A 25,875-nucleotide genomic window follows, 5' to 3' on the forward strand; every position below is an offset into this window, starting at 1 on the left:
CAAGTGAATTATTCGATGGATAAAATGAAAGACCAGGAAAATAGGAGCAGATGCTCTAACCTATGTATTCTTGGAGTCCTGGAAGGTAGGGAGGGCAAGAATCCTGTGACTTATGTTAAAAAAAACCGAATACGTTCCTGCTTCCCTGAGTCTATGGCATCGCTGAAGTTTGAAATTGAACAGGTCCGTAGTGTACTGAGACCTCGGCTGGAGGCTACCATGAGATAGAACTGGTACACTAGAGTGTGCAACAGATCAAAGTCTGTTTCTACAACCAAGCAGAGATTCTAGGTTTCCCAAACATAAGACTGGAAAACCTTAAGGAAGTGTAAAGAGCTACTTCAATGCAAGTTGGAGATCCAAAATGGAGGTTTCCGAGTGGGTATGTGGTATCCTGCCAAATTGGTGCAAGTTTCTGTCCACCCCGAAGAAAGCGCAAACATTTATTGCAGACCTGGCTAAGAAATCACTGGATACATCCACATCCCACTCACCAAGGCCAAAAAATGGTACACCTTGCATACAGATGCCAGCACAGGGAGATTGCCGCTTGCCTACGATGCCACAGGAGAAGCATTCGGAGAATGGACGCCCATCACAAGAGGGGGAGGAGGATACACGTTCTGCAGGATCCTCTGAGGATGGTGAACTCTTGTCTTCTGATGTAGCTGCCACATCGCCTTCCCAGGGGCAGGTTCCATGAACTTGTTTGTACCCCATGGATATAGTACAGCCTCCTTAGACGGCTACTTGGTTTGGTACTATTACCTGGGATTCATTTTTTGCTGTGATTTGTTTCTTTGTAGAGGGGTAAGGGATAACCAGGCGTCCTGGGGGCTGAGAGATCATCGGCTGTGGGCTGGAGGAGTTGGGTTGGGGGGGAGGGGAAGTTTGAGGGGTCTTGTTCCTTTTCCAGGCAGAACAATATTATATGGGATGTGGGAGGATGGGGAGGGGATGGGAAGACCTGTGCTCTGGGAGGGTGGGACATATTTTTCTTCAACAGCTGGGTGTAAGCCGGTGGGCTCCCCATATGATGCAGATTCCAAGGAGAGAGGGAGTGCTCTGGCAACTGCAGGGTATTACATGGAATCTGGGTGAGGCCCTTTGTTGGGAGGGGGTGAGCGGCTGGGGCAACCCCTCTCCACTTTCTATTTGGGATATTGGAGTGGAGTTGCCATGGCCTACTGTAGGACATTATAGTTTGGTTGATCATCCTGGAATGTGGGAGGTATGCCCCCCCCCCCCCCCCCCCCCCCCCCCCCCCCCAGTAAAACATAAGAAAATCCTACAGGCCTTGAATAGACACCAGGCTGATGTGGCTTTTTTTTTTACAAGAAATTCATTTTTCGAAAACTGAACATAAGAAGTTGAAATCTTGGTGGGTGGGTACTTGTGTTGCAACTCAGGCTCGAGGGAAGAAAGATAGAGTTGCAATTTTGATGCATAAGGGCATAGTAACACAAATCCAGAGATTACGGGATGACTCGGAGGGGCAATATATCCTCTGTCACCTTATTCTGGGTCGGCAATCGCTGGTATTGTGTATTGTATATACCCCTACGGAATGCTATACTGTAATTTGGGAATACACCTATTATAGTGGCTAGGGATTTCAATTGGGTCTGGGATCCACCTCTTGATAAATATCCCCCTAAGACTGACTCATCACACTTGAGTAGGGGACTCCCCCCACTGTGTCACACCCTAGATCTTCTGGATATCTGGAGAGTGTTGCATCAACTGGAAAGAGATTTTATCTACTTGTCGCGGGCCCATGGCACACAATCTTGAATTGATTACATTCTCCTGTCCTCCTCCTTAATATCCTTTGTTCAAGTGGTGGAGATCGGCTCATGTGAAATCTCTGACCATGCCCTGATATCAATGGATCGGGATGCTGCTTCAGACCAGAAACACTCATTTGCTTGGAAGTTCGCCCTAGACTTATATGGCAATGTTAAATTTACTGAACACATTCTAACTTGTTCGCACAAATATAAATCTACTAATTCAGCTCATGTAGAAGACCCTATTCTGTTCTGGGAGACAGCGAAAGTGGTTCTTAGAGGGGATATTATAAGCTATTCTAATTTTAAAAAGAAAGCTAGAGATAGAGCCATCATTTGTTTAGAACACCAAGTATGGTCAGCATGCCAGCAATATGGCATTTTGGCCAATGACCTTAAAAAGCAAAATTTAATAATCCTGAAGAACTGTTTAAATGAACTGCTGCAACAGAGAGTCAAAAAGTCCCTGACTTACTATAAATGCCAATTATAAGAAGACTTTTGGCTTGTCTTGTTTCCACTCATGAGGAGCCTAAAAAGATAGTGGGACTTAAAGACAAAGGGGGGAAGATCTCACACTCCGATGCAGATATTTGTTGAATCTTCCATGATTATTATGCCGCATTATATGACAAGCCTGCTGGGGAGGGTTTAGAGAACACAATGTATTTGGAAGACCTAGCTACACCTAAATTATCTTACTCAGACAAAGCATTTTTAAATTCCCCGCTGATGCAAGATGATATAGCTTGGGCAATTAAACAGAGTACTTTACTGAAGTTCTTGGCTCTCATGGTTATAGGGCAGAATTCTACAAAATTTGGAGGAACCTTGTTCTTGTACCTTTAACTGCTATGTATGGGACCTGTTTGGATTCCCAGAGGTTGCCAAGTGAGTTAAATATGACCAAAATTATACTCTTCTCCAAATTTGGCAAAGACCCATTGCTCCCGGAGTCCTTTTGCCCAATATCCCTATTAAATTTTGAAACAAAATTGTTAGCCAACGTGATGGCAAATAGTTTAGCTCATTTACTCCCTTCAATATTGCATGAGGCTCAGGTGGGATTTCTATAGGACAGATATATAGCCAAGAACTCTGGGAACAGACTAATACTCCCTCTTGATTAGTTTTGATGCCAAAAAGGCATTTGGTAGGGTTAAATGGGACTTCAGTTATGATAACTTACACCACTATGACTTTGAGGGTCAGCTTGTGGATGCAATACAAACACTCTACTCGGCACCTCATGAGAAAGTGTGGGTTAATGGCAGATAGGGACTTTATTATAAGCAGGGGAACTGGCTGCCCCCATCCCCCTTATTTGTTTTGACATTGGACCCTTTGATAAGGGATATTCTCATTAATCCAGTCGTAAAGGGGGGTGGGGTGGGAGATATCTTCAAAATAGCAGCCTTTGCAGATGACCTGTTAGTGCACCTTACTGACTTTCAGAGCTTCTTTGAGGTTTGGTTGGTTTTTTTCCTTGAATCTCTGGACTATGCAGGTTTCAAATTGAATCTGTCCTAATCAGAGGCCTTGGCCACTGATGACATGGTGCGCTGGACAAGGAAGGGAGGGATTTCTTCCTGGACTGCTCATTCATTCCAGTATTTAGGGATTCAGTTTTTCAAAATGGCTGCCGAAATTTACCGTGGAAGTCTCAACAGACATTTTTAAAACACAGAGATGCTGGCGCAACTACGCTGAGTAGCGGCAGTGGGCAGGAAAGAGTGGGATTCTTTCCTACCCCAGCACAGGCCACTAGACCACCAGGTCCTTCAAGGTAGGACCGGGGAGGGCTGCAATGTGCTACAGTGGCAGCGGGTAACTGGGCAGAGCCTCTGGGTCCTCGGGCACTGCCTGGTTGTCCGAATGGTCAGTCCACCCCTGGGTGGCATCATATTTGAGTGCTCTGTTCCACCAGATAATTTAACATACTGAGGAATTGCTTTTGGGTTTTTTTTAATCTGACGGGAGGATTGGAAGGGTTGGGTACAGACAGGAAGGCTCTCCTATGAAAGTTATTGTAGTGGGGGAAAAAAAAATTATACTATACGAATGGGTGAGTCCAGAGACTCCTTCATTTTGGTCCTGGCATGCCCGGGTCCACAATTTAGCATTGTGGGAGGCTAGAGATGCAACTGCATCTGCAAGAGTAACAAAGTACCTCTCTATTTGGGATTCTTATTTACAATTTATAACACGTGCTGCAGGGAGTTTGATACTGAATCATTTGTATTCTTCTAGTAGATGTTAAGAGCTTGTTTTGATGTATCATTGCTTTTATTCTTTTTGTACCTTTATGGGTATGGGTCTGGGAAAGAAGGGGGAGGGATGGAGGGCACACGGGGGTTCTGTTGGATAGACAGTTACATTTGTCAGTATTACTGTCGTGGGAAGCTCTAAGAATCCAAGCTTCCTGCTACTTTTGTATATTGATTTGTAGTTCCTTTGTGTAGTTGTTTATTACTGTCTCAATAAAAATGCGTAAACATAAGTGAAACATGACACCATGTCGAGATTTGGATCGACGTTAAGAATAAGCTTTGGAGTTATATGAAACATTGAGCAATTGCCATTTATCTAATTACACATTCATGTTCACGATGGATTTTCAACCAACAGTGGAATTGGATATACGCCTCCAGTAGAGACATTGGACTATCTATAAGATAAGTAGACTGGCTTTTGTAAGACCTGATATATGGTATTTTTATGAGTCTACTGGAGGTGCAATGATTGTAATCTGTTAGACTGTTCTGAGCACTATTTATATAGTTTTGAAGTTTTATATGAATATATTAAAAGCAATTTTTTAGTCAATGAAAATTCCTACAGACCAGCACAACACTCACTGAATAGTTTCAGGGAAGAATGTTGGTGTTTTGCATAACTCTATGGATAACCATGAAATATAGCTGCTGCCTGTATAGCCATGTAGTTTAATTTAGGCCAACAGAAAGGCTATTCTAATTTAAGTCACCTAGCTATACAGATAGCAACTAAAAATTGCTGTTGTGTGCAGAACTGGTGCCAGTCAGCAGTCTTTAAATATTAGGGATGTGCAGGCCAATTTTTTTCATTTCCCTATGTCATTTATGGGATTCTATGTTTTGTATGGGTTTAAAATTTTTCTTTTTCAGTTTCAGGGGCAATATTTTTAATTATGTGCCCTATTGCTCAATCAGTGCTCAATAGAGCACTCTATTTTTCAACAGTGCATCTATTGATAAATAATGTTCATTACTTAGCAATCAAACAAACAAACAAAGCAAACACTGGGCCTTCAGGACTGAGAAAAATGTAGTTCTTTATTTATAATGGAGACCCGACACGGTCCGTGTTTCGGCGTACAAACGCCTGCATCAGGGGTCTAACGTAAAAATACATAAAAATATATCAATAAAAAATATATATGATATATATAGAACACAATGGTACAGAACCAACATCAAAATAATATCTCAAAATTAAAATACATGTGCAATCCTACATAAACATACATTCACATGCACACTTAAAAACAAAATAAAACATAATGGTCATAATTTAAAAAGATATAAATCGGTTATCATATATACAATCCTACATGAACATACATACACATCCTATATAATAATTCTCACCTCCAACGTTCTATGCTTGGGACCGTGGCTCCCTGGCTGCAAGTGGTCTGCGAGGCAGACACGCACGGACGTCACTGACGTCAACACAGCTGATTCCAAGGCAAGGGGAGGAGTACCCTACTCCTCCTACTGCCTCGGAATCAGCTGTCACCCCCCCGCGCTACGGCCCCCTCGAAACCCACCCCCTCCCACGAACCTGTCGATCCCCCCCCGAACGCCGAAAGCCGCACCCCCCTCCCGCCGCTGTTGTGCACTACCTTCGGGTGAGTTCCTCAATCATCTTCTCAGAAAGTTTAACTCCGTGCGTCTGACGTCAGACGCACGCAGAGGAACTTCCAGACAAGATGATTGAAGAACCTACGGGAAGGGAAGAACAACACTTCAGCTGTAAGCACAGGTAGCACAACAACGGCGGTGGCGGCAGTTTTCGCTGGCACGGGGGGGGGAACGACAGGTTCGCGGAGGGGGGGGGTTCGAGGGGGCCGTAGCACGGGGGGGGGGGGGGAATTGCCTGCCTAAGGCCCGTTTCCTTGCCTACAGAAACGGGCCTTTTTTACTAGTATACATATAAAAAAAGATGATAAAATATAAAAAACATCATTATCATGGCCTGAGAAATATACATTCATACATATGTCTACATATATATATATATACATACATATTTACACATACTTATTCATAAGAGTCAGAGCATATCCACATACATACACATATGCACACAATAATGTCGTATTTCATATTCATGTGTACAAGTGTGTGAAAAACTCAACATATAAAATAGGCTTATAGACTTATGGTGCACACCCACAACCGCTCATATCATATACACAACTTTACTACAGCATTACCAACTTAAAAATAGACATAAAGAAATCAAGCCTTACCAAGGGACTCCTATAGGTCAGCAAGATAATAAGTTGACAAAGATGTGGAATAAACAATCAAGTTATATTACCTAGTGTGAAAAAGAATAGAATGTTCAGACTCGACAGCTAATAATCAAGACCCAACCTTTCTTGACCAATGTTTATACTGATAATTGCACACCCGTATGCATAATGAGCCTAAATACTATCCCCTCGTATCCCAAAACAGTCACGCTCATCGTTTCCACCTAACAAGCCCACCAGTGACGTCAAGACGTCCTTCCAAATTCCATATTATGATGGCAATATGTCTCCATGCATCCACATGCAATCAATAGACGGTGCCAGCAACCTCATTATGTATCAGATGAAATAAACGTCTGCTTTAAAATGCTTAGCAGACGGAGATACCAACAATTATTCAGCACCGCATAAAAGCACATTGAAACAGATCCCGTCGTCATAGAATATATTCTTAAAACGGAGAGCTTAAGATCTTACCCGCTATTTCGACAGCTCGTTTGTAGGACGCCTTCAATCGCATAAACCGCCAAAAGTGAGCGCATGTACAAAACAGTACTTGAAAGAAACATGTACAGAGACGTCACGGGGCACGTCCTAATATTTATATATATATATGTAGACATATGTATGAATGTATATTTCTCAGGCCATGATAATGATGTTTTTTATATTTTATCATCTTTTATATATATATATATATATATATATATATATATATGTGTGTGTGTGTGTATGTATGTTCATGTAGGATTGTATATATGATAACCGATTTATATCTTTTTAAATTATGACCATTATGTTTTATTTTGTTTTTAAGTGTACATGTGAATGTATGTTTATGTAGGATTGCACATGTATTTTAATTTTTAGATATTATTTTGATGTTGGTTCTGTATCATTGCGTTCTATATATATCATATATATTTTTTATTGATATATTTTTATGTATTTTTACGTTAGACCCCTGATGCAGGCGTTTGTACGCCGAAACACGGACCGTGTCGGGTCTCCATTATAAATAAAGAACTACATTTTTCTCAATCCTGAAGGCCCAGTGTTTGCTTTGTTTGTTTGTTTGGTTGCTTTTGTATGCTGTATTCCCTCTGTTTTGTGACTGTATACATTATTTAACTATAGCACAGAAAAGTAGCAGACCAGATGATAATCGTCCATCAACAAATTTACTCACCACAACATATACAGAAAAAACGAACCCCCCCCCCCCCCCATTTACTAAGCTACATGCTAATGCCGACACTCCATTCATTTTGAATGGGCTGTGTCAGTTTTGCCGCGCGGCTGCCTCTAGCGTGGCTTAGTAAACAGGGGGTTAAATTGCCCATGTTTGGGCTGCAGCGGGGCAAAAAAGACTGTTAATAAGTACATAAAAAACATATGCTAGTAAAATTATATGAAACTCATAAATAAATACATATAAAATTACTTCTGAAACTTAAATAAAATCATAACATAATGAATAAAAACAAATACAATGCAGACATATAAATAAGTTAATAAATGAATGATGTTAAGATATTGATTGGAAGTGAAATAAATTTTAAGCATACCTAATTGGTAAGTTCCAGCAGTATAAAAGCTGGATTTGTAGCTTTTACCAATTAGGTGACTGCTGGAACATACCTATTGGGTATGTAAACGTCTTCTGCTGAGAAAGAAGGCTGTGAACCTACTGGTCAGGCAGAAATTACATTATTTATCTATCTGTGTATCTATACAAAAGGAAAGGCAGCATACCTACATTCTCATCTTTTGAAAATTATATGGACATATGTCTTGATTACATCTATATATAGTATGTGAAATTAATATGTTTTTGTCCAAAGTTCTGGCAGCATTTCCAGTTGTCATGGAAACGTTGGCCTTTATTATGTACCTTTGTTTTAAATGCTGAGGCAGCACATGAATTGTAAATCATTACAAATATACAAACAGTATGGGACTTACATAAATGAAACAGGTCTTATGACCCTGTTCTAGAACTCGCCCTTTCCGTTGTTGCCTGCACTGAGGAATTTTTTCTGGTTCTAGGCATCCCCCAGTGATCTGCCTTTGTGTCATGGGAAATCATTGATCTGTGTTTATTTTGCTGCAGGTAACGACCTTCTGGCCTACACTGTGCATGTTTTCCATGCAAGTGACGTTAAATAGGAACATGAATAAATAATGAATGAAGCATTGTAGTTTCCATTACAAAAACTTTGCTCTGGAAAATAGCCAAAAGAAAAGTGATTTGGCTATTTTCCAGCGCAAAATGTTTGTGATTTTATCCCTCACATTTAACATAGTAGATGCTTAGTTGCAGCAAAGCTGTTATACAAAAAAAAAAAAAAAACTGAAAAGGATAGTAGATAATTAAAAATATTCTATGGGAAGGTTGACAAGACAGTGGGTGAGGAGCCAATGAGATAGGAAGAAACAGAAGGATCATGAAAGGAGGGAAACAGGAAAAGGTCAAGAAAGACATAAAAACATCTAGGAATATAAAAGACAGAAGCAAGTCATTATTGAAAGGGACAAATGTTTAGGGATTAATTTTATAACAAAACACCTAGGTCAGTGGCATAGCTACGGAGGGCCTTGGGAGCTTGCCCCCCCCCCCCAAAAAAATTTGGATCCAGGGCCCTGGTTTGGCTGATGGGAGTCCCCAACCCTGCCATCTGAAGCCTTTCTCCAGCACTGTTCTCTGCACATTGCCTGCCCTGCTTCCTCTCACATCACATGCATGCTTGCGATGTGAGAGGAAGCAGGGTAGGCAATGCACAGAAAATAGCGCTGGAGAAAGACTTCAGTTGGTGGGGGTTGGGGACCCCCGCCAGACAAGGTATGTTGGGTTGTGTTGAGGCAGGGGTTGCGGTAGGGTGGCGGGCCAAACTGTGCCCCCCCCCCCCCACTTTGGAATCCAGACACCCCAAATGTTGAGGTCTGGCTATGCCCCTGGCCTAGGTTAAGTGAGCAATTAATGGCGCCCAAATTTGGGCACTGAAAAAAATGCACACTGAGTTCCAGTCTATAAACAATGCTCTGAGTTGGGCACCATTTATAGAATAGCATGTAGTGCTGGGATCTGCACAGAACTTTGGGCATAAGAATTGAAACCTGGTGTAAATCCTTGTGCATAAATTAGGCGCAGATCCCCTGAATTCTATAATCTATTGCTCAGCGCATCTTTAGTGAACACCTTTGACCCACCCATGCCCCTCCCATGGCCATGCCACCTTTTCAGTTACATGCTAAGATTTGCAAGTGCATCTTTATATAATAGTGCTTAGCAAGTTGCGCACGCAAGTCCAAATTGATGCCAGTAATTGATTACGCCCAATTATTGGCGCTAATTGGCTCATTACTCAATTAAATTGCACAAGAAACTTTGGGTGCCATATATAGAATCCGAGGGTTATAGTGGCACTGTTTTATAAAGACAAATAGGGGTCTGTATTACTTTATAAAATACTAACACAAATCCTGCAGAAATCAGGCCTACATTGAAGATGTGGACATACAAACAAAAATCATGAATCTGCCCACTCTCTACCCAAAGTCCACCCCTGAGCATACCTACAGTAAAAATTAAGGCTATACCAAATATCGTATTCGATTTGATTCGGCTCCAAATAGTGCCTTGAATACATTATTTGTATTCAGCTGAATAGTGATTTTAATTCAAATACGAAGAATCCGAGGCTCTACTGTGCTAAATCCTACTGAAATAAACACTTGATCTCTGATTTCATGTTGCTTCTTTTATTATTTGTTATGTTAAAGCTCAATGCTCATTATCCATATTTGGTATTCATATTCAGAAATATAATATTTTCATTATTCGTATTCGGCTGAAGAGTAAAATATGCTGTTTGGTACAGCTCTAGTAAAAATATGCACCAGCTCTGCAACCCAGATAGGAAACTGTGCTAAATACACAAACAAAACAGTCATTGCTGCCAGCTATAAGAACATAAAATTAGCTGTACTGGGTCATATCAATGTTCTATCTAGTCCAGTATCCTGCTTCTAAATGTGGTCAACCTAGGTCACAAGTACTTACCAGAATCCCAAAGAGTAGCAATATTCATGCTACTGATTCCAGGGACAAAAAGTGGCTTCTCCAAAAGACGCTCAAAGGGGTTAATTAATTAATTTATTTATTTATTTATTATTTATTTACTTATTACATTTGTACCCCGCGCTTTCCCGCTCATCGCAGGCTCAAAGCGGCTTACATAGTAACAAGAGAATACAATCTATAGTAACAGAATCAACAAGGGGGGTATGTGATAGGACAAATGAACAAGGAGTAAATAGGATAGAAGAGGTATGAGAAAAAGGATAGGGATAGGTAAGGCAGTGGAGCAATTAAGAAGAAGATGGGAAGAGCATGGAGGGTAAGAAGGTTGGTTGGAGATATTTCTGAGTCATTGTGGATAGTGATTATTTGAACCGGTAGATAGATGGTTTGCTTATGTTTGTTTATGATAGGTCAAGTCACTTGAGTAAACCTATTTGAATAGATGGGTTTTCAATTGTTTCCTAAATGGAAGATATTCATTAATTGACCGAATGTAGCTGCTTAACTTAGGTGGCAAGTGTAAATTTTCATCTTCTTGTCATGACAATTTAAAAATCTTGGGACCCACCTTTAACCGCAACCTATCCTTCAACAAACAAATCTCAAACACTACAAAGAAAATGTTCCAAACCAAGTGGAAACTGAAACGCATAAAAAACTACTTCCCTAGAAATGCATTCCGCTCACTAGTCCAATGCGTGGTACTCTCTCATGCTGACTATTGCAATGGAATCTGTGCCGGATGCAGAGAACAATTACTAAAGAAAATGCAAACAGCACAAAATACAGCTGCAAGACTAATATTCGGAATAAACTGTTCCGAAAGCACAAAACTCCCAAATGCTAATGCCTAAAATACAAATCCTCTTACGCAAACAGCTTCACATGCATTTGCCCCAAGTTGTGGAACACAATACCAAAAGCCCTGAATTGCACGAAAGACTACATAATCTTCCGGAAACACCTGAAAGCCCACTTCAGAAAAGTTTTCTTCGACGAATCCACACAGTTGACCTAAATATCAACCCAGGGGCGTAGCCACACCTTTCATTTTGGGTGGGCCCAGAGTTTGGATGGGTGAGCTTTCCAAAATCCCTCCTCCTTTGTCTTGCATCTTTCTCCCTCTCCTCCGCTCCCAGATCCAGCATTCCCCCCCCCCCCCAAGGCCCAGCATCGTCCCCCTCTCTGAAACTACCCCCATACCTCAGTACATTCGACAGCAGCAGTGTACATCCACTGCCTGGCCAGCCCTGCAGGCTTCCCTCTGCCACGTCCTGCCAGGTAGGAAACAGGAAGTGATGTCAGTGAGGGCAGGGCAAAGGGAGGCATCTAAGTCTGACAGAGGCAGTGGACATACATCACTGCTGCTACTGAGGAAGGTGCTGAGGTAGAACAGAGAAGACAAGTGCTGTGGAGCTGCGGGCAGGAGGCAAATGCCAGATTCAGGGGTGGAGGAGTGGGAGAGAGGGGAGTGAGGCAGCCACTGCTGAACTATTTTGGAGGCCAGACAGGATGGGCCTGAGGCAAGAATGGGTGGGCTTGTGCCCACCCAGGCCAACCCATAGCTACGCCACTCCACCAACCAATCACATCACGAAACTTGATCCCAATCAGACACTGAACAAGGCTCACATGTACTCCAAACAGCAATGTAATTTTTCTATCTGAAATAACCTCTAAGCCACATTGAACTGACAACTTGATTAGAAAATGTGGGGTACAAATGCAGAAATAAATAAATTTATACACATAGCTATGCAAATTAATTTAAGACAGCTTTGTTCCTAGCCTAAATTAAACCTCTTAGTTGTATGGAGAGCAGCTGAGCATTCCTACTAACCCCCAGATTCTATATAGGTCATCTAATTTGGGGGCAGATCCCAAATCCATGTGTAAATTAGTTAATGAGATATTAATAATCAATAATTGGTGTTAATTGGCAGTCATTTGGGCTAAGACATATCTGCCCTTCATCCTATTTTACAAAATGTGTGCCTAAATTTTGTAGTGTGCAATTCAAAAGGGGGCGTGGCCATGGGAGGGGCATGGAGGGTCAGTGGCATTCCCAGAAAGTAGTTGTGATGTTACAGAACAGGGTCATTTACGCACTCAGTTGTCATGGAAGAAGGAACCGTCTAAAAATAACAAGAAGCAGCATAAGGAGTGTCCAAGCAAATGCAAGGCGTAGATAAAGAAGGCCAAGAGGGATTACGAAAAAAAGATAGCATTAGAGGCATAAAAACATAGCAAAAATTTTTTTCGGTATATTAAAAGCAGGAAGCCGGCAAAAGAATCGGTTGGGCCGCTGGATGACTGAGGGGTAAAAGGGGCAATCAAGGAAGATAAAGACGTAGCGGAGAGATTGAATGAATTCTTTGCTTCGGTCTTCACCGAGGAAGATTTGGGTGGGATACTGGTGTCGGAAATGGTATTTCAAGCGGACGAGTCGGAGAAACTTACTGACTTCACGGTAAACCTGAATGACGTAATGGGGCAGTTCAGCAAACTAAAGAGTAGCAAATCTCCTGGACCGGATGGTATTCATCCTAGAGTACTGATAGAAGTGAAAAATGAGCTTGCGGAGCTACTGTTAGTGATATGCAATTTATCCTTAAAATTGAGCGTGGTACTGGAAGATTGGAGGGTGGCCAATGTAACGCCCATTTTTAAAAAAGGTTCCAGGGGAGATCCGGGAAATTATAGACCGGTGAGTCTGACGTCGGTGCCGGGGAAAATGGTAGAGGCTATTATCAAAAACAAAATTACAGAGCACATCCAAGGACATGCATTACTGAGACCAAGTCAGTACGGCTTTTGTGTGGGGAAATCTTGCCTGACCAATTTACTTCAATTCTCTGAAGGAGTAAACAAACATGTGGACAAAGGGGAGCCGGTTGATATTGTGTATCTGGATTTTCAAAAGGCGTTTGAAAAGGTACCTCATGAAAGGCTACAGAGGAAACTGGAGGGTCATGGGATAGGAGGAAATGTCCTAATGTGGATTAAAAACTGGTTGAAGGATAGGAAACAGAGAGTGGGGTTAAATGGGCAGTATTCACAATGGAGAAGGGTAGTTAGTGGGGTTCCTCAGGGGTCTGTGCTAGGACCGCTGCTTTTTAATATATTTATATATGATTCAGAGCAGAGGCGTAGCCAAGGGTGGGCCTGGGTGAGCCCAGGCCCACCCACTTTGGGCTTAGGCCCACCTAGTAGCAGCACACCTATAATGTGGTTGGCAGGGATCCCCAAGCCCCACCAGCCAAAAACTCCCAGCAACTGTCCCTCCTGCATACAGTACCTTGTAAATAGCAGATCTTCGCCTGCAGTGAGCAGCGACTAATACATATTATTCGCACCAGCCCCGCAGCCTTCCCTTTGATATATTCCTGCCTATGCGGAAACAGGAAGTTGCATCAGAGGGAAGACTGTGGGGCCAACATGAGCAGTGTTTATTAGTTGTTGCTCGCTGCCGGTGAAAATCTGCTACTTAAAAGTTATTCAGAGTAGGGGGATGTTTAAAAGATCATATGGCATGCAGGCGAGAGAGGGAGATACCAAATCACTTGTGGGACAGGGTGGAGTTCTTCTGCCCACCCATCTTGGGCCCAGCCCCACCCAAAATTGTGTGTCTGGCTATGCCCCTTAGAGATGGGAATAACTAGCAAGGTAATTAAATTTGCTGATGACACAAAGTTATTCAAAGTCGTTAACTCGCGACAGGATTGTGAAAAATTACAGAAGGACCTTACGAGACTGGGAGACTGGGCGGCTAAATGGCAGATGACGTTTAATCTGAGCAAGTGCAAGGTGATGCATGTGGGGAAAAAGAACCCGAATTATAGCTACGTCATGCAAGGTTCAACGTTAGGAGTTACGGACCAAGAAAAGGATCTGGGTGTCGTCGTTGATAATACACTGAAACCTTCTGCTCAGTGTGCTGCTGCAGCTAGGAAAGCGAATAGAATGTTGGGTATTATTAGGAAAGGTATGGAAAACAGGTGTGAGGATGTTATAATGCTGTTGTATTGCTCCATGGTGCGACCGCACCTTGAATATTGTGTTCAATCTCAAGAAAGATATAGTAGAATTGGAAAAGGTGCAGCGAAGGGCGACTAAAATGATAGCGGGGATGGGATGACTTCCCTATGAAGAAAGACTAAGGAGGCTAAGGCTTTTCAGCTTGGAGAAGAGACAGCTGAGGGGAGACATGATAGAGGTATATAAAATAATGTGTGGAGTGGAACAGGTGGATGTGAAGCGTCTGTTCATGCTTCCCAAAAATACTAGGACTAGGGGGCAAGCAATGAAACTACAGTGTAGTAAATTTAAAACAAATCGGAGAAACTTTTCTTCACCCAACGCATAATTAAACTCTGGAATTCGTTGCCAGAGAACGTGGTGAAGGCGATTAGCTTGGCAGAGTTTAAAAAAGGGTTAGACGGTTTCCTAAAGGACAAGTCCATAAACCGCTACTAAATGGACTTGGGAAAAATCCACAATTCCAGGAATAACATGTATTGAATGTTTGTACATTTGGGAAGCTTGCCAGGTGCCCTTGGCCTGGATTGGCTGCTGTCGTGGACAGGATGCTGGGCTCTATGGACCCTTGGTCTTTTCCCAGTGTGGCATTACTTATGTACTTATGTATTAGTTGCAGAGCACCCTTTACAGAACACTAATTTACTGCAGATCTTCCTTGCACTTAACTTTGGACGCTGTTTATAGAATTACCCCTACCTAGTCAATCTACATATGGTGCACACAATTGTGCATACAAATGTGGGCACACACCCAATGTGCATGTGCAATTTAATTGAATAATGAGTCAATTGTTGTCAATAATTGGGTGCTAATTGGCAACAATTTGAATTTATATGTGTATATTTATACAAAGATGCTTGCAGATCCGAAAAGGGGGCATGGCCATGGGAGGTGTATGGGTGGGTCAAGGGCATTCCTAGAATTTGTGCAGAGTGTTATAGCATATTCCAGATCTACATTTAATTTAGGCCCCCAAAATTGGGTGTGTATCCCAGCACTAAGCGCTATTCTATAAACGGTGCCCAACTCCTAATGCCATTTATAGAATAGCGCTTAATGCTCATTTTTTTTGTGGTGCCCAACTTTGGGCGCTATTTACTGAATTTAACCCTAAATGTATAATTGAGCCTTCTGCCTTAACTCCACCCCACACATATCTTTACAGTTCACCAGTGGTTAGATGAATTTTCAGCTAGTGCCAGTGAATATCTACAGATATGAGACTTATATGTTTTGCATTGGACACTAAAGATTGTCTATAACTGGGCGCCTCCATTAAGGTACTCTGAAGCCACATTGCAGGTGCCTATTCTATAAAGCAACCTTGGCGTCTAGAGTCTGTTATAGAACACGAGCGTAACCTGGTATTCTGCACAACTAATATTTAAGCGCCCACGTCTATACCAGTCGTAGAGCTGGTGCAAGTATGGGCATTTATATGTGGTAGAGACACACCTAATGTACAGCATTCTCTAAGGGGTGCTTTTACTAAGCAGTAGTAAAAAGTGGCCTGCGGTAGTGTGGGTACATGTTTATGGTGCGTGATGGGCCATTTTTTTACTGTGGCTGGGAAAATTACGTGTGTATTTGCAGAAAAGTGCTTAGGCACTCTGCTAGTGCTTATACGGCTAGTGCTTACACACTTTCCAAAAGCACTATTCTGTAAGCTCACATGCAAGTGACATAGTTTGCTATTGAAAAGGGGATTCAGGTGCACATGTGGGAGGAGCATGGGCGAGGCATGGGATTGTCGTCCATCAACACACGCATCTTATAGAGTACTATCAGATGAGCACACTGATTGACAGAACTAGATGCTCCCTCCTATGCTTGCTACTGAATTGGCATAAGCATGCACACCAATGTGCTAATATTCTGATGCCGCTATAGAATGGAGGCTCTCCATGCTGCATCAGGGCACCAAAAGGAGGCAACAATTTACAGAATTGCCACCATAGATTATAAAATACACACATTTATGCTAGGGTCACATTTCAACTAAAATCTTTAATCAGAATTAATCACATGATTAAAACTTCTTGATCGCGGTTAATCATGTGATTAACATTTCTTTATCTATTTATTTCCCACTGCAGCTCCTTGTGACTCTGGGCAAATCATTTAAATTTCCATTGCTCCAGGTACAAAATTAGTACTGTATATAATATGTAAACCACTTTGATTGTAACCGCATAAAGGTGGTATATCAAATACCATTCCCCTTCCCTTCTCTAAAGGATTGATAATCTCCCTCCCTCCCTCCTGCCCCCCCCCCCCCCAGATCCAACATATCTCCCTTTCTCTTCCTTCCTTCCTTTCCTCCCTTTCCTCTTCCCCCAGGTCCATTATTTCTTTCTCTCACCCTCCCTCGTATTGTTAAGTACTTCACCCTCCCTCTCCTCCACCTTCATGAGTAGCAACACAACTTGGTGGTGAGCAACACAAAGTTATTTTCATGGCTGCTGAAGCTTCCACTGGTGACCCCTCCAGTTCTGCTTGCGGATCTGCAGCTCACTCCATTCCCCCCCCACACATGGTTTGGCATCTGCCCCTTCTCAATTGTCCTCTCCTCCCTAGTCTTCCTTCAAGGTGGTCTTCTATTGGTTTCAATCCGATAGGTTTCTGAGGGATTTTCTCCTTTGTAACTACCATATGAGTTTGGGAAGCTCAGTATATACTAGTGTTCTCAACAAGTTTGTATAGGTCTTCTATTAGTTCCTGGCAGTGGCTGCCTGCAGCCAGGTCTGAAGCTTTCCCTCTGTCCAATCTTGCCCATGCAAAAAAGGAAGTGATATCAGAGGAGGCAGAATGGGCCAGAGGAAAGATTTGGACCCTCTGCCATAAGCAGCCACGGCCAGCTGCTGGGGACCAAAAGAAGACCATTTTTAAGGTAGGCTGATGTGCGAGGGGAGGGGTTGATGTTGAATCTGAGGACAGGGGTCGGGAGTGGAAGAGCGCAGAAAAAACATTTGGAGGAGACAGGCTTTGACGATAGCTTCAGAACCTTTAGTATAAGAACAGAGCTGGGTAGACTTCTACGGTCTGTGCCCTGAGAAAGGCAAGGACAAATCAAACTCGGGTATAAAGTATCACATACCATGTAAAAATGTCTGTACCTGTAATAAAGGAGCAATTTCAGCCATGTACACCAGTATTTTATAAAGGCACATAGACACTTCTGTGTTTTTATGAAAGAATGTCTAAGTAGATGCCTACTGGCTCTCTTAAATTAGGTGTCCCCCTCATAAATTACCCTCACAGTGGCACTGATTATAAGTGCCTTAAATGCCATAGCCAGCATTTAAAGCTTTTAATATTGACCCTTCAATGTCTAACTTACATACAATCTTTTCAACATTAGCCCGTAGAGACCTTGAAATCTTTGGACAGATAGGGACATTATATGTTAGTAGTACAAATGAGTTTATAATTCTAAGTGGATGGCTCTGATTGGGCTAGTTGATAATGGTGATAGACCTCTGATAATTGCTTTGATTAGAAACTGTGCTGATAACTCTATGGGAATACTTCTAATTAAGATACAGCTACTATTACACCTTTATAAGCACCACAGGGCATAGGCAGGATGTCCCTGCTCTGTGTTCAATAGTAATAAACATATAGGGATAATTCTGAATGAAAGCATGCATATTCTTAAAAAACAAAAACTCTGCAGATAAGTCCAGATGGGATATAAATAATTTTGATAGGGCTGTTGAATAGGTAGTATTTGTAAGCATGATGGATTAATTTCTAATTGGTCTATGGGAAAGGCTCTAAATGGTTGATTGAATAAGAACCAGAATAAAGTGAAAGGTTTCAGTTTGGTTTTTGAAGAATCAACCATTTGTTTGTTTATTGGGATTTATTAACTGTCTTTATGAACAGCTTCACCCAAGGCAGTTTTGCTTGCCAAAGTAAATTTAACGTGGATGCCTACCACACCGTTCCAAAGAAGGACCCCACATCAAATAGTAGCTTAGTGACATAGTAAATGACGGCAGAAAAAGACCTGAACGGTCCATCCAGTCTGCCCAACAAGATAAACTCATTTTACATGGTATGTGCTACTTTAAATGTATACCCGAATTTGATTTGTCCCTGCCTTTCTCAGGGCAGAGAACGTAAAAGTCTGCCCAGTGCTGTTCCTGTACTAAAGGTTCTGAAGCTAACATCAAAGCCCCCTTAAAATCTACACTCCAGTCCATCCATATCTATTCAGCCACAATCAGGGTGCAGACTGTAGAAGTCCACCCAGCACTGGTTTTACTCTCCAATTACCGGCATCGCCACCCAATCTCTGCTAAGGTTCCATAGATCCATTCCTTCTACACAGGATTCCTCTGTGTTTATCCCACGCATGTTTGAATTCCATTACTGTTTTCATCTCCACCACCTCCCACGGGAGGGTATTCCATGCATCTACCACCCTTTCCGTGAAAAAATACTTACTGACATTACTCCAGAGTCTGCCCCCCTCCAACCTCAATTCATGTCGTCTAGTTCTACCACCTTCCTGTCTCCAGAAAAAGTTTGTTTGCGGATTAATACCTTTCAAATATTTGAACGTCTGTATCATGTCACCCCTGTTTCTCCTTTCCTCCAAGGTATACATGTTCAGGTCAACAAGTCTCTCCTCGTACGGTTTGCAACGCAAATCCCAAACCATTTTTGTAGCTTTTCTTTGCACCGCTTCTAGTCTTTTTACATCTTTAGCAAGATACGGCCTCTAAAACTGAACACAATACTCCAAGTGGGGCCTCACCAACGACTTGTAGAGGGGCATCAACACCTCCTTTCTTCTGCTGGTTATACCCCTCTATGCAGCCTAGCATCCTTCTGGCCATGACCATCGCCTTGTCAGATTGTTTCTTCACCTTCAGATCCTCGGACACCAACACCCCAAGGTCTCTCTCCTGAGTCGAACTTACTAAACTCTCCCCTCCTATCCGGTATCTCTCACTTGGGTTTCTGCACCCCAAAAGCATCACTCTGCACTTCTTGGCATTAAATTTTAACTGTAATTCACTGTTACTACTAGAATTACTAATGTATCACATCGATAGCTTTTGGTACATTAGTAATTCTGGTAGTAACAGTGAATTACATTTGTACGTATTGTGTACCAGTTTACAACAGCTTAGCACCCAAATAGTTAGCTATTACGTTTTAACTGCCAGACCCTCGACCATTCTTCTAACTTTTGGAGATCCCTTCTCATCGTTTCTACTCCCTCCAGGATATCCACTCTATTGGCTATCTTCGTGTCATCTGCAAAAAGGCAAACCTCCTTCCAACCCTTCAGCAATATCTCTCACAAATATATTAAACAGAATAGGCCCCAACACTGACCCCTGAGGAACTCCACTGCTCACCTTCCTTTCCTCCAAGCGGATTCCATTTACCACCACCCTCTGCCACCTGTCGGTCAACCAATTTCTAATCCAGTTCACCACTTTCGGTCCTAAGTTCAGCCCTTTCAGTTTATTCACAAGTCTTCTGTGGGGGACCGTATCAAAGGCTTGGCTGAAATCTAAGTAGATTACATCTAGTGCACGTCCTTCATCCAGTTCTTTGGATTTTCCTTTGGTAAAGCCATGTTGCCTCGGGTCCTGTAACCCATCAGCTTCTGTAACCCGACGTGAGACTTACTGGTCTGTAGTTTCCCACTTCTTCCCTGTCTCCACTTTTGTGAAGAGGGATCACATCCACTCGTCTCCAATCTCACGGAACCTCTCCAGTCTCTAAAGATCTATTAAATAAATCTTTAAGAAGTCCTGCCAGGACCTGAGCTCCCTCAGAATCCTGGCCCCATAGCTTTGTCCACCTTCAGATTTGCCAGCTGTTTATAAACTCTTTCTTCCATAAACGGTGCAGTATCTACTCCATTCCCAGATATTCCCTTGACAGCCAATCACAGTTGTAAATGATCCTCCTTCCAGGCCTGAAGGTCCTCAGGATCTCCCCTTCACCCTGGCTACTCCACCTCCTGGTTCACTGCAGTCCACGGGCAGGGCTCAAAGAAATCAAATTCAAAGCAAACCTAACAAGTTCTTTATTTTGCTTGGGATCCAACAGTCCAGCAGTTCAAAAAGACAAAATACTTGAAGCGAAAAAAAAACCCTCCCAATTCCCCCTGTTGCTCCTCTCAGGGGTACAACCACAGCAAGAGAAAAATAAACAACTTTTAACTCCCAGGCTTCCAGCACCCAGCGGGTGCCTTACAGACAGTTTTATAGCCCTCGGTCTTCTTGCTTCCCTCCCCCTCTCCCTTTCTCTCCCTTGTGGGGGGGGGGGGGGGGGGGGGGCAAAACACTGCAAGCAGTTCCAGCCAAAAAAAACAAACAAACACAGTTCTTGAAGCTTCAGCACACAGCTCAAAACCCTTTCAGCTTCTTTTAGGCTTTTTAGCCACAGTTCACACTCTACCTTCCTCCTGCTGGGGCTCAGCCCACTCCGAGAAAATCTCTCATCCCTCTTCAACCAGAACTCTTTAAACTCACAGTTCAATCACAGCCTGAGCTCTGGAAAATGAAAAGGCCCCACCCATCTGGGTCACTCTCTCTAAGCACTGACCCATCCTCCCACATGACCTTTCCTCTTCCCTCTCTTAGCCCAGCTACCATACCATGAGGTTACCTGCTCTCTTATTTTGTTACCTAAGGAGTGAGCCATAGGCGTAGTTTGACTGTTTCATTTGGGGGGGGGGCAAAGAATGGGGTGGAGCATATTAGCATATTCATTTGCATATATACATATGCAAATGATATGCTAATATGGAGGAAGGAAGGAAGGAAGGGAAAAAGAGCTGGCTTTTTTTGGGAATAACCATAATGAATATGTATGAGATATCAAGCCAGCTCTTTCTCCTTTCCTTCCTTCTTTCCTCCTTACCCAGCACTCCCTCTTCCACTCCAGTAGTATTTCCCCACCCCCTTTCCCATACCATGCCAGTGTTGACCTTAGAAATGCATAAGCTCTATATGTAGATCCTTCAAGAGGTAGTGTGTCATGATTTAGGCTCTACACCCTTTCTGATGTTTTGGTGCCACCTCAGTAAAGCCAACACACAATCTCTCCACTGCAATACACTATACACAAACTTGTGCAAAAACACACTCATAACCTTACTAAACCATAACAGCACTAATTCCAAGGACAGGACGAGCTGCAACCTTATGTGTGAAAAGGCAGAACTGTAATTACACCAGGCTCTAAAACACCAATACACTACCTTGTGAAAAACACATGACACAAGGAACTAGAAAGCAAAAAATATGAAGGCAAAATACTGAACTGGAAAGTTAACTAAAGAAGTCAGACTCAGCATGCAGCAATACCAGAAAAATTGAAACTTACATGCAAAATTTCACAGATACACATTTCAAAAAGCTGACATATTCCAATTAATAAATTCTGAATAAAATACTTTTTTCTACCTTTGTTGTCTGATCATTTAGTTTTTCTATTCGCTTTGGTCCCAGTGTCTTCTGTTTTATGCAGTGTCTTCTTTCCATTTGATATTCCATTTAATAGATTCAAAATAAAATACTTTTTTGTACCTTTGTTGTCTGGACATTTTACTGTTCCATCATGCTGGTTCCAGTTTCCTCTTTTCCTGTCTTTCTGCTAATTCTCCTTCAACTGCTTGCTGTCCATTTGTATTTTCTCTTCTCTCCTGTCTTATTCCATTCCTTCACTACACCTACCTTTGACACATTATTTCTTTTTTAGCTGTTTCCTCTGTTTTTTTTTCTTTGCTGCCTCTCTGTTCACTTAAATTTCACCCTCGTCCTCATCCTTCTCCTTTTTAGTTTTCAGCTATCAAATTCCATTTCCTTCTCTCGCCCACTAGCTGCCCCATTCCTCTTCTCAGTCCTTCCTCCAACCTTCCATTTCCTTTCATCTTTAATCAACTCTCCATTACCACATTTCTGCCCCCCCATCACTATCATCCTCTCATTTGTTTCCTTCCCACCTCCCCTTTGGCCTCTCCCAAATAGTTCCACCATTTGCAGCATCTTCCTCCCTCCAACCTTCTAGCCCAGCACGCCTGCTCCCTTTCTCCCCTTGTAGCCTAATATCTCCCTGTCCCTTCCACACACACATCCACACCCCAGTATCTTCCAGCCTCCCCCTCCCTGTGGTTCAGCATTTCTTCCTCTCTCTCTCCCCTCCCTCCAATTGTCCAGCATTTCTCGCTCACTCCCTTCTGTCCCTGGATCCACAATCTCCCTCTTTTTCTCTTTCCCCTCTAATGTATATCTATCCCTCCCTCTCATCCATCCCCATGTACAACCTCTCTTCCCTGCTTCTTCTCTCCCACTGCCCACATCACTCTCAGTATCTCCCTTCCTTGCACCCTGGGCCCAACATCTATCTCTTTCGTTCTCTTCCTTCCCCTTTTAGCATCCCTCCCATCCCCATACAGCATCTCTCTCTGTCTCCCTCCCTCCCACTTCCATGTGCCAACATTTCCCCTTTTCTCTTGCTGTCCCTCCCTCCTCCTCCACATCCAGCATTATTTCTCCCTCTCTCTCCCCCATGCATCTCCCCCCACCAACATTCCCCACCTCTCTCGCTCACCTCTACCTAGCATTACCCCATCACCCCAACAGTGCTCCTGTGACTGTCTCTCCCTGTCTCCCTGCCACCAGCCAGCATGCTGCCTCGGTCTTCCCCGCCGGTGCTGCCTCGGTCCCTGACTCCCTGCAGCATTTTTGTCTTCACCCATCCTGTACCCGTCGCCGTCAGCGCTGCCATTCATTCTCTCACAGGCAGCCTCGTTCCCGCTCCCCTTTGCCGCGTCCTCCGGCTCTCTCTGATGCACTTCCTGTTAAACAGGAAGTGCATCAGAGAGAGCCGGAGGAGTGGACGCGGCAAAGGGGAGCGGGAACGAGGCTGCCTGTGAGAGAATGAATGGCAGCGCTGACGGCGACGGGTACAGGACGGGTGAAGACAAAAATGCTGCAGGGAGTCAGGGACCGAGGCAGCGCCAGCGGGGAAGACACAATTAAGCCCCGCCAGTTCGCCGGTGCGACTTGTTTGGGGGGGCAATGCCCCCCTCGCCCCCCCCCCAATCTACGCCCATGGAGTGAGCCCAGGCTGAGAGGTCCATAGGCTCTTCCTCACTCTCCTCTCTTTCTCTCTGCCCAGCTTCTTGATAATCCATGGGCTCCCCGTCCCACCCCCTTTGCAGCTGTTCCTCTTTCCCTTGATTACCCTGCAGGGGCACCACCCTTTCCTTGTTAGAGTTCTCCCCCTGTTCCTGCTGGGGAAGGTAATCTCTGTACCAGGCTTTTCCCCGAGGTTGCTGGGAAATGTAGTCTCTTCCTCTCCTCCATTTTGTAGGGGTCACGAACCTCTCTCTGCTCTCTCTCGGGGGATGCTGGGTAATGTAGTCCTTTTCTCTTCACCCTTTTTTAGGGGGCATTACTACTTCTCTCGCGCTCTGGGGATGGAATGGAGGCAAGGCTCTGTTCTACCTATGTCTGCTCCTGAGCCGCCTCCCTTCTTCCTCTTCCACTTCCATCTTATCTACCCCCAGGTCCTCTCCTTCACACAGTCCTTCTGCAGGATTTTCCTCCATGAATACTGAAGAGAAGTAATTATTTAGCACGTTCGCTTTATCCTCATCACTCTGCACAAAGCCATTCTCATCATTTTTTCAGTCTTGCAATTCCATTCCTGTCTTTTCTCCTTTCTCCAATATATCTGAAAAAGGTCTTGTCACCTCTCTTTACATCTTTAGCCATTTTTTCTTCCACTCACGCTTTCGCTAGCTGTATTTCCCTCTTCACTTCTTTGAGTTTAATCTGATAATCTTTTCCATGATCCTCTCATTGCGTTCTTTTGTATTTCTTGAACAAAGCCTCTTTTGCTCTTATTTTTTCAGCTACTTGTTTGGAGAACCATATAGGTTTCATGTTTCTCTTGGTTTTGTTTACTTTCCTCACGTAAAGATCAGTCACCATATTTATTGCGGCCTTTAGCTTTGACCACTGATTTTTCACTTCTACACCTTCCCACTTCAACAGCTCCTTCTTCAGGTATTCCCCCATTTTATCAAAATCAGTACGTCTGAAATCCAGTACGTTGAGTTTTGTGCATCCACACTCCGCCTTTGACTTTATATCAAACCATACAGTGTGATGATCACTATTAGATAGGTAGGCACCCACCCGGATATTGGAAACACTTCCTCCATTCGTGAGCACTAGATCCAGCATTGACCATTCCCTCGTGGGTTCCGTCACCATTTGTCGAGCAAGGCACTTTGACAGGTGTCCACAATCTCCCTACTTCTTTCCGATTCTGCAGATGGGACGTTCCAATCCACATCAGACAAGTTGAAATCTCCTAACAGTACACCTCCCCTTTCATATCACTCTTTTGAATATCTTCTATCAGATCCTTGTCTAGCTTCTCCATTTGTGCCAGAGGTCTGTAGATAACCCCCGTGTGGATACAGGTTCCATCTTCTTGTTCCAGGTCAATCCATAAAGCTTCTTCCTCTCCCCAGGTCCCCCGCATTTTAGCCGCTCTGATATTGTCTCTCACATACAGCGCCACTCCTCCACCCCTTCGGCCCTCTCTACCTTCCTAAAAAGATTATAGCCCAGTATAGTCACATCCCATTCATGGGAATCATTGAACCACGTCTCTGTAATAGCAACAATATCCAAGTTTTCTTCAAACATCAGAGCTTGCAAGTCTTGAATCTTTTTACCTAGACTACGAACATTTGTGCTCATTGCTTTCCATTTGCATAGTGAGTTTAGGTGGTTTTCTATATTTAGATGACCTTTCCCTCTGCCATCATGTTTATTCTTAGGGTGACTTTCCGAATTTCCTTGTTTCCTTTTGTCACCCCCGCCTTCTAGTTTAAATGTCTAGAAACATACTATCTGAATTTCTCCCCAAGGATCCTTTTTCCAGTCACAGAAAGATGTAGCCCATCATTACAGTAGAGCCTGTTATTCTCCACGTATTACCCCATGCGCCTATGTATCTAAAACCTTCTTCTGTAAAATAATGAGTAGAGTTGAATGGGTAGATGTGAAGCGTCTGTTTATGCTTTCCAAAAATACTAGGACTAGGGAGCATGCGATGAAGCTACAATGTAGTAAATTTAAAACAAATCGGAGAAATGTTTTCTTCACTCAACATGTAATTAAACTCTGGAATTCGTTGCCAGAGAATGTGGTAAAGGCGGTTAGCTTAGCGGAGTTTTAAAAAGGTTTGGATGGCTTCTTAAAGGAAAAGTCCATAGACCGTTATTGAATGGACTTGGGAAAAATCCACTATTTCTGGGATAAGCAGTATAAAATGTTTTGTACTTTGGGGGGATCTTGCCAGGTATATTGTGACCTGGATTGACCACTGTTGGAAACAGGATGCTGGGCTTGATGGACCTTTGGTCTTTCCCAGTATGGCAA

The sequence above is a fragment of the Microcaecilia unicolor genome, chromosome 1 (assembly GCF_901765095.1).
Source record: "Microcaecilia unicolor chromosome 1, aMicUni1.1, whole genome shotgun sequence".
Classification (NCBI taxonomy): domain Eukaryota; kingdom Metazoa; phylum Chordata; class Amphibia; order Gymnophiona; family Siphonopidae; genus Microcaecilia; species Microcaecilia unicolor.